The 10,529-nt window shown below is 61.4% G+C and overlaps 1 long non-coding RNA gene across 5 annotated transcripts; it reads right to left on the reverse strand.

Annotated features, from left to right (window-relative positions):
- Positions 1-2,029: 2,029 nt before the first annotated feature.
- On the reverse strand, positions 2,030-10,124 carry LOC110364647 (uncharacterized). 5 transcript variants are annotated; one of them, XR_010467624.1, is made up of 4 exons: positions 9,507-10,124; positions 8,705-8,754; positions 5,074-5,229; positions 2,030-4,823 (listed from the first exon to the last, which is right to left on the reverse strand). It is a non-coding gene; the product is annotated as an uncharacterized LOC110364647 (long non-coding RNA). The 5 variants fall into 5 exon arrangements; XR_002423565.2 differs by having other exon boundaries at positions 9,498-10,124; XR_010467621.1 differs by lacking the exons at positions 8,705-8,754; positions 9,507-10,124 and adding an exon at positions 5,913-8,646.
- Between the last annotated feature and the right edge of the window lie 405 nt (positions 10,125-10,529).

Consider the following 10,529-nt stretch of genomic DNA (forward strand, 5'->3'; position numbering starts at 1 on the left):
TTATCGAGGTGATGGGAACTGCGAGTGGGACAGGCGATGCACGGACGCATCCTTCACCCCAGGAGGAGCAGACATGGGCATTGCTTCTTAATTGTATTTTTCTTTCTTTTCCTGCATGTGTGCTGGCTTTTAGCGCGGGCTTTTTGGGCGAGGTGTGCTCGGAGGCGGCAGCATGGCTAATCTGCTTTGTGAATGGAGCCGCACGGGGGGCAGCCGAGGGGATCGGGGAGGTGGAGGGAGCCACATATTTGGGATTCCATCATCTGGGTGGGCTCCTTCTCCCCAGACTCTCAGGATGTGGGAAATGGAAGATGAAAGGAGCTGCATTTCCAGCCTCTCGGGTTACAATGTCTAAAGCAGAAAAGGGTGGTTGGGGAAAAAGAGGAGGGGGGAGTGGATGCTACAGGGAAACCTGGGTTGGGAAATGGCCCCGGCGAGGTTGGGGCAGAGAAGGGGGCGGCTGGGGCCGAGCCGCTCGTGTTTCACATCACGTCAGGGCTGAGGAATTTCCTCTGCTCTGGGGGTGCCTCGCACAGAAAAAGGGGGAGGCTTTCAGGTTAGCTGGGGATGAATAATAGCCAAGAGGCGAGGGATTAAAAGTGCTACCCGGGGGCTGCTGTTTACAAGCAAACCCTTTTGCAGAGCAAGAGGGGAAAGAGGGGTGCACTGGGGCGCTGACGGGGACCCCAGCCCACGCTGCGCCCGCAGCGCATCCCCGGCGAGCACAGCGGAGCGGCAGCCCCAGCCCCTGTGCAGATCCCTCCCCGATGGCCCCTCCGCAGCGACGTCCCCATGGCTGGTCCCCTGCACACGTGGCGTGTCCTGGGGTGGCTCCCGGGCCGTGTCCTCCCGTGGCCCCCGGAGCTTTCCCATCCCCCTGAATTACAAACGCCTGGATCATCCCTGTGCACAGGCAGGAACAAATTCGCTTTTGCAAGAGGGTTTGTGCCACCCACCCGGTGCCTGGGAAAGGGACAGGGAGGGAGTGACACAAAATATAGTGACACCCAAGGCTCAGGGTGACTGCACCACCCCAGCCTGCCCCGGCAGAGCAGGTGTCTTTCTGCAGAGTCTTTGCATGTGAAAAGAACCTTTGGGTTATAAATACTATTTTGGTGGCTGATGGGGGACCAGAGGGTGCCCAGGTCTCCTCTTCCCCCTCCGCCCTGCGAAGCCCTTGCCTGTCCCCAGGTACATTCCTGGCATTGCTCCGGCAGCGCAGGGAGGGCTCTGACCCTCTGAGCATGGGAAAAATGTCTGTCTGTGTGCGGGAAAGGAGGTGCAAATAGTGCGGGGTGAGGAGGTCAGCCGGGAAATCCCTTTCATCTTGTCCTGGGCCTTTCTCTGACACGCGGCCCGGGAGCGGGAGAGGGGTTTTGTCTGGGGCTGGACAGGGGAAGGATCCGGGGAGGCTCTGGGGAGGCCGGACGCTGTTTCCAACCTGATTTCTTGGGAAGAGCATAATAAAAGGCATATCTCACGCTCCATGCCCGTTTGGGGAAAAAATCCCAAGTGGAGGAGGTGGAGGGAAGCCCCTGAGGAGCCCAGGAGACACAGGGCCACCCCCTTCTCTGCCACAGACCCCCTGCGTGCCCTTGGTCCCATCCCTGCATCTCTTTATCCCACCTGGACTGTAATAAATCCCTCCCCACGGTTTGAACCCCAGCATCTCCCTCCCGGCAGCTCCAGGACCGCCGGGCCGCGGCTGCTGTCGCCTGCCTGTGTTGGTCAAAGGAGGAGCCGCAGCAATGCCCTGCCCCGGCCCAGCCGGATCCAGCCTGGCTTCCAGGAATCGGGGCTGGGACAAGCGGCCGTGGGTGACAGCTGGTGCCTTGGGTGGCATCCGCTTCTAATGAGCTGCTCGGGTCCCCGTGCTCACCTTTCCTAAAGCACCCAGGTCCCGCTGCGCCGCGGGACTCCGGCTCTCCCCATCGCCTCTCCCCGGCTGTGCCGCAGGGCGAGGGCTTCTCCTGCCTGTGCGAAGCAGATGGTAAAACACGGACTAACGAGATCAGAGATTAATCTGCACTTTGCTTCCAAATCGCATAATCATGTAATTATTCTCAGTATCGGGGTGGAGCAGGCTCCAGGCTCCAGTCCCTGCTCCCTCCTGGGGCACTTTGCTTGGCAGGATGGTGCAGGGGGTCACCCCCGCTATTTTGGTGGGATGCCCGGTGCCCTGCTGGTTTGCTGGCCTCTGAGACCGTGTCTGGCAGGAGGTGGTGGGAGAGGACCCAGGAGTGCACCTGGCATCGCACCCCCTTTTGCCCTTATACGTCCCAGTTCAACCTCGCACCTGGGTTACCTGCCTTGTGCTGGGGCAGCCCAGCGGGAAATGCCCCCCCGAGCACCCTCCCACCCCCCAGTGCAGCAAACCCAGCCCAGTGCCTCCCAGTTCCCACCAGCACTGGGGTGGAACTGGGGCATTGCCAACGCGTGATGCTGCTCCTCACCCTGCGCAAGAGCCGCGCAGCATCAGCACTGGCTGCCGCTACCCCAGCACCGCGGCCGGCTTTGATGGGTGAGGAAACAGGGGGAAATCTCACGTTTTGGGCAGCGTGTGCGGCCGGCGGCTCTGGATTCCTGGGCAGCCGGTGACACGGCCCCATTATCAGCAGGCCCGGGCTGTTTGCTGGAACAGGGCGGCAGCGGGGCTGGGTGACCCCGCGCTTCCTTCCTTTCCTGGAAGCCGCTCGCTCCGAGCGTGACGCTGGCGCTCTGATAACCGGCGGCTTTCACAACGAGCGCGGGGCCAGGGCTGCTCTCTGCTGTGCCACCATCCTTCCCACCTGGCTTGCATTGCCCTGCCTCAGTCTCCCCTTGGTAGCGATGGAAATACATCCCCGAGTGCTGCAAACCCCAGGTGCTTGCAGGAGCGTGGATGTGTTTCACTGCAAGGTGCGGCGAGGTGTGTCAGGTCTCTCCGGGGGACGGAGCAGTCCCGGCTGCCTTTGAAGCCACCAGCAGTGGCACTGACAGGCAGGGTCCTGCCTGCACCAGGCAGCACCGTGGCCGGGCATGTCCCTGCTCGGTCCCCTCCCTGTGTGGCGGCAGGTCCCTGCACGCCGCAGCAGCCAGTGCCGTGGGCCAGGGAGGGACGTGCGGGGCAGGTGAACCCGGCCCAGAGGGAAACTGAGGCAGCGATGGGGATGCTGTGACCTGCCCACACCCTCCTGGAAGGGGCCCAGCAGCCCTGAACACCCATTTGCAGCTTCCGGGGTGCTCAGTGCTGGGATGGCGTTAACAGGGTTCAGCCCCGGCCTTGGGGACCTGGTGGGAGCCGGGTGCTCACATCCCCCAAAACGCTGTCGGGATCCACTCTGTTACCCTGTGCAGTGACTGAGGTGTCCCCCAGGAATCACCACCCCCTGACTCAGGGTCAGCGGTGATACCAGGGTCCCCCCTGCGTGGCTCCTTCATCTTATCAGGGCTGTTCCAGGAGGAAGTTTGCAGGGTGGATTCCAGCGGGCAGGTAAACAGCGGCCAGATGGGACCAGATACCTGCCAGGAGACACTCGCCAAGCCAGGTTTGCACAGCCTGGCCACTTATTTGCTCTAGGGAGGGATTTCCCCTTCATGGACGTCAGCTGCAGTGCCAGGACGTCACCCCGGCAGCCTCGCTTGGCTCCTCCATCACCCTCCTGGCCAGGTGCCTGCATCCGGGGCGCGGATGCTGCTGCGGCACAGTGTGGCTGGGGAGCCATCTATGCCACCAACCTGGCTACCATGGCCCCATCTCCCATAGCCAGGGACCAACACGATGCCCAGGACTCCTCCACTGTGACCTCAAGAGCTTGGGGAGCCTTGGGTGCCTGGCAGAGCTGGAGTTGGAGTGTCAGGATGCACCGTTCTCATCCCACCAGACCCATTGGTGCAGAATGAGGGGATGGGGCTGCTGCCATCCCCCCATGACAGGCAGAGGAGGCAGCCGGGCAGGACCGGGCTGCTGGCAGCGGGTGCCAGACGTGCCCCGGCACACGTGCGGCTGCACCTCACACCCAGCCCTGCCCGCGGTGCCAGCAGGATGCTCCTGGCTTCGGTTGCGAGATCATCTCTTGGCTCATCCGACTCGCCCGGCTCGCCCTGCTCCTGCCACCCCCGGAACGCCTGCACCCTTCCCTGCTCTGAGGGGGAAACTGAGGCACCAGGGTGTGCAGGACCAGAGCAGGGACATGGAGGGACAGCCAGGGAGGGCTGGGCCTGGCACCAGGGCTGCCTGCACCGAGCGTCAGACCGCAGCACCCTCCATCCAGGGTGCTCCTGCATTTCTCAAAGCCTGAGGCTCTCTACATGTCTCCCATCCAGCAGATGCTGCTGGGGTGTTTCTTCTTCCAGGTCCCCACCTCTCCCCGATCCATTCCCTGTATCCACAGCCCAGGTCCCTGGGGACGGCTCCGGGCACGCTGCCCACTGCAGCATCACCCACATTTCCCTGCACTTCACATAGTGGTAAATAATGCAAAGCCCAGAGGGTTTGTCGCTCCCACCCATGGGATGCTGCTCCTGTCGCCTGCCAGGACACGGGGGGGAAACACCGGGTCAGGACCCTATCGGCCGCTCGGAGCGTGTGTTTACTGTGTCAGAGGGAGAAGCCATAAATTCGCTTGGTTTAATTGAAAGCCGGTGGTGTGGGTTTGGCTTAATCCGCCTTCCTCCTCCTCCTCCTCCATTAGATAACGTCTCGCTGAAACCACTTTGCAAACTCACGGCATTCCTGCGTGCTGAGCGCGGGGGCAGCTGGCGGGACACGGCCGCGATGGCTGTTCGTGTGCTGCGGGGACACTTTGCTGTCACCAGCTCTGCTCCTCCTGCCCTGCTCCTGGCTGGGAAGGGGTATTACAGCAATGAACTGACCCACTCGTGACGTGTCACCTGGATGGCAACGAGCTGGGCTGGTGGGATGCAGCGAGATGCAGGATTGTGCCAGGGGGAGCAGCCCGAGGGTCCCCAGGAGTACAAAGGGCTCAAGTTGAAAAGACAAAGGGAAATAGTTCAGGTGGGGGGAAATCGGAGCCATAGAAGGGGTGGGATGTGCACAAATTGGGGCAGAAGAAGGAGCTGGAACCCTCTCACCTCCACCCACGGCATCAGAGGGGTTGGTGACATTCTCCTCTCCGTGGCACAGGGAAACTGAGGCACAGAGCTGGGCTCGGGGAGCATCCGCGGCTGCATCAGGGAGCCCTTTCCTCTTCAGGATTCTGCAGAACCAGCAGCAGAAGAGGAGGAAACCTGCAAATCACAAAGAGGCACAAATACCCCCATGGGCTCCATCACCCGTCCCCATCGGGGGGACCCCGCTGCCTCCCCCTGCCCAGCCCAGCCGGTGTGGGGGGAACTTTGCTTTGCCAGGGGAGTTCAAGCGGAGGGCAGGGGCGGCGAGGGCTGTCAGGGTGTCCCGCGGCCGCCGCTGCCCTGCGAGGAATGCTGTGAGTCACGGGGAAAGCATCCCCAGGCCGCCAGCCCCTCACCGTGCCTCCCGACCGGCAGCTGCAGGACGGCGACTCGAGGCTGCGAGTCCCGCACCCGGGGCTTTGGGGTGAGCCAGGGGCGCGCGGTGCCTTGGGACACCCCGGTTCCGTCCCCCAGAGCAGATGCTGACCCCACATCCAGCCGAGATGCTGGTGCTGCCGAGGTGGCCGTCACCCCCGCTCCGGGGCACGGGCCGGGCGGGCAGACCAGGCTCCATCCCCAGCCCTGGGGAGGCCAGACATGAACTCAGCCTCTCCGAGCGGAGAGAGATGACGTGATGCTGGGAGGTCACCCGGGGCCAGGAAGCCACCCCGGCCCAGCGCCTGGGGCTCTCCCGCTCGGACACCTCCATCCCCTGCAGCCGGTGGGAGGGAAGGGGCACAGATGCTTCCCGAGTTGCTCCCGCTCCAGGGAAATCGGTGTTTTCGGCTTTATCAGCTCACCACAGCTTCGTGCCCGGTGCTGGAGAGGAGAGCCAGGCTTTTCCCAGCGGTGCCTTATCGAGGCGCTGAGCCCTGGATGCTGCTTTGTTTCAGGTCGTGTTGCAAAATTCAAAGAAGGAAATGGCTTTTGGGAGAAGAATTGCAAATTCCTGGAAGATTATCTGAGCGTAGCAGCTGCCCCCCCAGCACAGGGCAGTGGGAGGTGACGCGTGGCCAGGACCAAGGAATCCCAGGAGGGGACAAACGGGAACATCCCCCATGGGTGACCACCCAGAGCCCCCCCAGCTGCATCCTCGCAGCCGGATACGTCCTGCATGGGGAGGAACATGCGACGTTTTTGCAGATATGTCACCCTTGGGCTTCTCGAGGGCACTGGGAGGAGCCACGGTGCTGAGCGAGGCACCAGCACCAGCCTCTTCTTCAAGAGCAGCCGCTGCTTTTGCTTTCGTGCAATAAAACACAGCGGGTTAGCCAAAGGCCAAGTGGGGGACAGCAGGAACGCATGGCCACCTCCCACCTGTCCCCAGTGCCAGGGCAGGAGACACAGGAGGTGATAGAGAAGGGGACAGCTGGGTCACCAAAGGATGGTGACCGCTGTGGCATCACGAGGTCCATGCAGCTCATCTCCGCTGCTGGGGCATCTCCAGCTCCCAGGGCCTCTTCATCACCCCATCTCTCCCACCCCAGGGCACCATTCCCGGGAAGAGCAGAGACCTGATGCTCTTGTGACACCTAATGGCAGTTGCTGTTATCAGAGCGAGCGCCGTCCCAGGGAGGCTCAGCTTTCCATGGAGCCACAGCTGGAGGGACACTCTGGGACCCAGCCCGGGTGGCCCTGCGGAGCCCGGACAGGGCTGCCAGAGGCGTTTGGGACATGGAGGCACCGGCCCTGGGAAAGACGAGCCCAAGAGCTGTTTATTTATACCCCGTTACTTACAGAAATGCGACTGCGCTGGTTCACTCACCTCCTCCCCAGGACTGGGGAACCTGCCAGTCACAAAGCGAGGGGTGTGGAGAGCTGGGAATCATTTGGGTTGGAACAGACCCTCAAGATCACCAAGTCCAACCATTAACCCATGTGAGGTGGTTCTGAGCAGAACCAGGCGGGTTCAGAGACAGGAGAAACCCCAACTTTGCGCTTCCATCCCCCCCACGGGCAAGGGAAGGGGGAGGCGGTGGCAGAGTGCAGGTTTTGGGGAATTTAGTTACCAGACCACACACCACACTCACCACTACTTCTGTTCCTGGGAAAAGAGGCAATGGGTGACACGGTGCAGACGTGAGCAGCACCCACGGGTGGCTGCAGGAGGGATGGGGAAACTGAGGCACAGAGCAGGTACATGAGCTGCCCAGGGGGCCACCAGCCAGTGTCACCGCAGCTCTCGGGAGGAATCACGGGCACTGGAGGAGCCAGGCAAGCCCAGGAGCTGGGAAAACATCCTCTGGGCTGGACTGGGCTCGGGGGACGCAGTCCCGGGGCCTCCTCGCTGCCCCCCCATTTCCATCCGCCTTCAGGTCATTTTCCCTTCCTGAAGTGGCTCTTTGCAGGGCGGCTGGCAGAGGGGGGGCACCGGCCTTAAGTGTATGTGATGGATAATTCCTCATTACCTTAATGCATTTGCAAGCTGGGATAATTGATGGATGTTTAACAGGATGCGTTTCCGACAGTCGGCTGGAGAAATGGACTCCCATTACTCCGCAAATGTTTCTTTTTACCATTGAACTCCTTTGTTTCAATTGATCCTCTCCTTTCCCATCACTCGTTGCTCATTAATAATCCCCAAAGCAGCTGCTTCCCCCCCTTGCCAACTCAACCTGCGATGCCGGAGGCTTTCGCGGGGGTTTGTAGGCAGATCTGGGCATCGCTGCAGGTCTCTGCTTTATAATAAACAAGATTTTTTCCTCCCAAAGTGTGGTTAAACCTGACTAAGAGCAGGGGAAGGACATAGCGGGGGTATCACCCGGGTCAATCAGAGCAATGGAAGCTGCTTATCCAGGGTGGGGGAGAAATTTGGGCTGAGCCAAGCCTAAGGGAGAGGTCACTCTTTGGGGCTGGTATCAGGCTAAGCCAGGCCTGGAGCTGAGCCCTGCTCTACCCGCAGTGCTGTTATCTGCGGCTCCCTCTGCTCAGGAAGGGCAGCCAGGGGGGTTATCGGCTCTGCCCGTCCCCCCGGTGAGGGGTCCTTGTGTCCCCACCCTGTGGAGCCACAACGGGGGTCTGGGCTGGGGGAGCACCCCGGTTCCCCAACCCGCTGCGCTGCTGGCCTGGAGCAACCTGACATCGAATTCCTCTGGGATTTCTGCAGCAAAGCCCTTGGCACGGCTGGGGCAAATGGGGGGGCTCCTTCCTCGGCTGGTGTCACCCCCGGGGGGACTGCAGCCCCTGTGCCCTTCTCCTGACTGCCGGGGGTCCCGGAGGGGCTGTTCTCCCCGTGATGCTGAGCTGTTCCCACTCCCCATCCTGGTACACCCCAAACCCACCGGTTCCCTCAATGCTCCCCCCACAAGCTCAGACTCACCAACCCCAAAACATCCCCATTCTTGACCGCTCTCACCCCCAAACCTGGACTCGGGGCTCACAGCCCCACCTCCTTTCCCCAGTAGCCTCAGGTCCTGCACGACCATTGCTCACACCCTCACTTCTCCTTTGCATTCCCCGCCCCGAGCTGCAGACAAACCTCACAGCACACGGCAAGAGCCCCCACTGCTGCTCACACTGGTTACTCACAGCGATCTGACCCCCCCGCAGCATCCCTGGTCCTTCCCGCCCCGTTTTTCCATCTGCATCTCACCCGGGATGAAGCAGAAGAGCCCGTGGCACAGGAGATGAGCAGCTACAGGCCTGGTTTGAGATAGAATTACAAAGCAAAAAACAAAGCCCAGAGAAGGACAATCAGCTGGGGATGCTCAGGGTTAATATAGCCCTGGGGTGGGGGGATTGGGATGGATCCAGGACAGCTGGGATGGGGCAGGGCTGAGACCCACAGCTGGGATGGGGGTGTGGAGAGGGGGGACCCAGAGGAGATATCCTTGCTCTGTGGGGGCATTTGGGGGTTCAAGGTTCATGGACCAGCCCGGTGGAGCCATTGTCACCCAGATCAGAGCCCCGTCCAGCCTGGCCTGCGATGTCTCCAGTTCATCCACCGCCTCTCTGGCCACCCTGGGCCAGGCTCTCACCACCCTCAGGGGCAACAATTCCCTCCCGTAGCCGCCCCACAGCTGGTACTTGCCCACAAGGGGCATTTCCAAGCCAGGACCAGGCTGCACCGTGTGCAAACCCTGGGGGTCCCGCCGAGCCGTCAGCCGTGACTTTGATCCCCTCCTGAACTGCAAAGCTGGTCTTAAATCATCGCGGGAAGGCTGGTAAAAGCCTCGGTGCCTTCAAGCATGAAATACAAAGCACTCACCGCCCCTTTCAGCCTCTTCCCCAAGTGCCCGGCTCACCGCATGAAACCTTTTATACCCCCCCTCCCCGTTTTTCCCCAGCAGCCCGGAGAGCGCCAGCAAACCACGAGCAGCAGCATCCCAAATTGCTCCCTGCTTTTATTATTTAAAAAAAAAGAGGAAAACCAAAGCTACGTTTACCTTTCTCACCTCTGAAATAGCATGGAGGGTGAGGAGGAGGGATAGGAGGACAAATCCTCCCCCCTTGACCCTTCCCTGGTGTTTCACCCCAAAGCTAAACGTGCGGAAGGGTTTGATTTGAACGGGAAGGGCTCAGGGAGGCATTTTGCAACAAGGGAAGGACCAACTGATCATGGAATCGTAGAATCATTTTGGTTGGAAAAGTCCCTCAAGATCATCGAGTCCAACCATTCCCCCAGCCCTGTCCCTGCCCCATGGCCTGAGAACCTCATGTCTGTCTGTCCAGCCCTCCAGGGCAGTGATTCCACCACTGCCCTGAGCAGCCTGTTCTTGCGGTGGCGGCTGCGACGGAGCCTTCGGTGGGGGAGAGCAGGCGAGCTCCCTGCCCTCTGCGAGCATCTTTCATCCCGGCACAAACGTGCTCACATTTAAAGCGTAATTACCGCGTGAGTCAGCCCTTTGAGCAAACACCCAATGGCTCCATCCCTGTACACCCTAATTCCTCCTGCAGCTCCCCCTGTGTCCCCCAAATCCTAGGGATGTGGGGTTTGGGGGATGCAGAGCATCGTGTCCAGCCCCTGGGGACAGTGATGCTGGCGAAGGGGCTGTGGTCCAGCATCCCGGGTTGGCGCTGCCAGCGAGCGCCCGGGAGCAGGGGAGGGCCGGGCGGCTGCGATTATTCAATCTGGAGCAACCCTGACCTGCTGACAAAGGCAGAGTTATTTTTAAAAAGCAGCCACTCAGCAAAATTCGCCTCCGCCGCCTGTCCTGCCGCTGCCCGCCGGGAGAAACCCATCCCTGGAAACGCGCCTCCTGGATGCCTGAAACGAGGGGCAGGAGCGCGGGCCCTGCCCCGCGCCCCCCCGGCCCCCTCCCCGGGCTCTGCTGCTGTTTTGGGATGTGCCACAACCTGCTCCCCAGCGCTGTTTCCAGCCCCGTGTGTGCGGTGAGCCCAGGGCTCCCGCTGTGGTGGAGAGGGGGGTCCCCCATGCATCCCACCCAGGCTCCCCAAAGCATCGCCCGCACCCCTCA

Source organism: Columba livia, chromosome 22, assembly GCF_036013475.1.
Source record: "Columba livia isolate bColLiv1 breed racing homer chromosome 22, bColLiv1.pat.W.v2, whole genome shotgun sequence".
NCBI lineage: Eukaryota > Metazoa > Chordata > Aves > Columbiformes > Columbidae > Columba > Columba livia.